This window comes from Triticum dicoccoides, chromosome 5B (assembly GCF_002162155.2).
Source record: "Triticum dicoccoides isolate Atlit2015 ecotype Zavitan chromosome 5B, WEW_v2.0, whole genome shotgun sequence".
In the NCBI taxonomy this organism is placed as follows: domain Eukaryota; kingdom Viridiplantae; phylum Streptophyta; class Magnoliopsida; order Poales; family Poaceae; genus Triticum; species Triticum dicoccoides.
Genome location: NC_041389.1, coordinates 676,650,316 through 676,654,160, shown reverse-complemented (window position 1 = coordinate 676,654,160; position 3,845 = coordinate 676,650,316).

Below are 3,845 nucleotides of genomic sequence, written 5' to 3'. Positions count from 1 at the left end.
AGCCTTTGCCGGCCACACGACCAGCTGACGTTGGCTTACTGAGCTTATCCTTGTTCTTCATTATATTCAACCCCCTATTTAGAGTGGTGTCCCAAGGGTTGCTCTGAGTCGACCCCGCGCTACTGCTTTCAGTCGCCTGCGGAAGGAATGTGAACCATTTAGAAATTCGGCTTCATTAATTAGAATGCAACCATATGGAGCTAATTACGCGGGGGTGTATTCCTTACCAGAACAAGCTCAAGCCGCCTGGTCTTCGGATCCGTGGTAAGCTCCTTTGTTTTCGGGTCCTTCTTGTACCGGGCCCTGACAAAGTTCCTGGTCTGCTTGTCACCGTATTTATCGAAGAGGGGCGGTAGGCCTTGCTCGGCACGGTCCGCCTCCTCCTTGTCCCATATAGGCTCCGCCACTCTGTAACCGCCGGGACCGAGTGTGTGTTCCCCTATGTTCAGCTCCCGCATTTGTTTCCCCCACTCACTTGATTGGGAGCTTGCGGTGCTCGAGCAATTGATCTTGAAGTCGTTGTAGTCATCTTCGGTGATCGAAGGATTTTTCTCCTTGATCTTCTCATAACTCTCACCTTTCTCGATCATTCTCTTCACATTGCTTTTCCAAGTAGACAGGGCCTTGCTCATCTTCGTGAGGGCAGCATTGTTCACTTTATTCCCTTTGAGGCTTGTGTTTTCGAATTCAGCTGGGAACTTGTATCGTTCGTGCAGCTTCGTGAAGAGGAGGTGGCGCAAATTCCCCCGGTCAGGATGCCTCAGGTTCTCGGTGTTGATCGAGACGGTGCTCCGGACAATGCACCCGAGCTGAAGCGAGTACCCCTTGACTATTCGTTCGGGCGCCGTTGGATTCCCGTTGGAGTCCACTTCAGTAACTTCCTCCTTGAGGGTGCGGAGCACGATCGGGCGCCGGTCCTTCCGTTGCCTCTTCGGCTGGCTGCTATCTGTGCGTGCGCCGCCATCATCAGTGGTGGCATCCTCGGCGGCACCATCAGTGGTGGCATCAGTGTGGTCATCCTCGGCGGCACCATCCGTGGTCTCAGGATCGGTGGGGAAGGCGGCGGCCTCATACAAGTGAGGTTGTTCCTCCATCTCCTGGGACAGCTCCCAGAATGCCTTGCCACCCGAACCCCCGGCCTCATCGTTGTGGGCCATGTTTCTCTCTAAATAGAAACAAAGTTTGGTCAAAAAGTTGGTTATTGTCAAGGAACAAGATCATGGTCTCATCATTTAGGGTTTGTCGACACCGAGGCATCCTAAAATCTAAGCTTTTATCATTGAGGGTTTTTCGACGCCAAGGCACCCTAAAAGCCTATCTTTTCGTCATTTCGGTTTTTATCGACACCGAGGCACCCTAAAAGCCATGCATTAGTCACAAGTACGCCGGGGCACTTGATCCTACTTAATTAACTACTAAGATACCCCGGCCCATGCATTAGTCACAAGTACCCCATATGTCCTATTTTTAGCAAAGTCATGCTAAAATTCACGGAAAATTTCAGCATGACCTTTGCTGAAAATAGGACATATGGAGTACCCGAATTTGAAGGAACGGAAGTTAATCGACATTCCGGCAAACTCAAGGGCCTCTCGGGGTACCTGCAAAATCATCACGACACGATGGTCGGAGACAAAACCCAGCAAACTAGCAAAATCATCTCAAATTGTTTTCTGTTAAAGATGATCATCATCTTTACAAGTCTTTCTCAATGTGATCACAAGTAATTCAGAGGCATCACAAGTAATTCAGAGCATCACAAGGCATTAGTAGTTCAGTACATGAACAAGTTTTACAAACCCATATAAGAACAAGTGAATTCTAGTCCCATTGACACTCCTGGTTTTCTACAAACACCAAGTACTAGGGCACACAAAGTTCTGAAATTTGTGTGCCTAACTGAATTAACTGAATTTTCAGTAACCGAATAAACTGAATTTTCAAAACTGCAAGAATACAATCGAGAAAAATCCAACAGCACTAGAACTGAGCTGATTGACAGTAGTTTTGTTCACTGTTATGTTGGCCTAACTGGATGTTGGCTATCTTTTATAGTGTCTCTGTTACATGCCAGTTTGGTCATTGCTAACTCTTGATGTAACTGATATTTTGATTCCTGAACCCCCGATATGCTGTTGTGGTTAATCCTAAGAGAAGATTTTGAACAATGAGAAGTCCATGGATATGTTGTGTTTCTGACTTCCGTTGAGGATCATGGAAATTGGATATGTGAGTGGTCGGTGGACCAACTTTTCACTAAAAATAACAGAAGAGTCCTTTGTTTTCCACTAAAATTATAAGTGTCATCTGGTTTCATGGCAATATTTATCTAGCATGTTCCGTATTGATTTCATTGTATTTTCTGTTCCATCATATTTCTGTTAGTACTAAGGTTCTTTTTTTAGGGAACTCAGTTAGTACTCAGTTTACAGAAACGGTTCGATGTCTATCATATACAACCATTTTCCCTGTTATAAAAGACATGAAAGATCACAACAATATTGATCTGAAAAGAACAGAAAAAAAAAGAGAAATAGTATGTATGCAGTGGTGATTCTACCTTGCTTTCTCAGCCGTGGGTGATGAAGTGCCTCTGTTCTGTTGTGTCTGCAGTGGTATGGAGATGAATGAATTGGTATTAGGTTCAAATATGATCGATGGATACTCTAACAGTCCCAGAAATATTGAGTTTACTTGATCAAAATTTTAACTGGTAAAGATATATATCCTGTTAAAGATATATATCCTGTTCATGCATATGTTCACTTGTGTTATTATTATACATATGTAGACTGCGGCACGGCCCATGCTGAAGAGTGCTTTGGTGAAATGACCCAGATGTCTCATAGAGAAGGAACATAGGTGTTATAAACAATTAAGGGTTTGGTTTGAAGAAATGTATAAACAAACTACTCGTTTAGTTTTCAAACACAAATGGTAAATATGTTGAGGCCCAAAAACTAAGTGTACCAACAACCTAAGCTAAACAAGATGAGCACAAGATGTATAATAATAACACAAGTGATAAATAACCTAAAAGAAGATAAATAACTTGAAGCACTAACAAACAACTTCAGCGGCACGATTTTTGCAGAACCACAACTTCAGAGATTTATAACACAGAAGCACAACTTCAGAAGAAAGAGTAACACATAACCCAAGTTTCCAAGTTAGAGGAGTTCGACAACGGATCTGACAGAAATGGCCCTGCGATGTCAGTGATGATGTGGAGTCTCAATTTACTCAAAAGACAGTGTTGTAACTACAGTAGCTGAATCTGGTTGCAGAAATACAATTTTCTCCATAATGCGCAGTCAACAACTTAATGAGTTCAGCAGAAGGTTTTAACTAAATATTCTGGAGGCGTGAGCATCAACAATAAATCTTCTCCAATGCTTTACACTTCCCAATGACAAAACAAAGTTGTATCTCTAGCCAAGTTTCAACAGGAGCCAACCTCAAATCCTTCAACTTCTCACAACAGAAAATCATATCTATTCAGGTTGTGAGCGTTGTACGAGGAATCATAACCCACAACAGAACCCCAGAAGTTCTCCCTCGATCTCAAATTCAAACTTTTGGAGCTTCGTCCATCCTGGACCGAACTTTAGGTGGCCATACTAACTGACTCCCTTTCAGTTCTTTATTACAAAATTCTTCCAATGATCATTCCAATCCAAGGACCTCCAACCATTTTATGTTGTCTACTCCCTCCGTCCCAAATTACTTATCGTAGAAATGGATACAAATTAACGTATCTAGAACTAAAAATAAGTCTAGATATCCAGTATCTAGATATCGAGTATTGACTGACGGGTGGTAATCACTACAAAATGGATATGTGT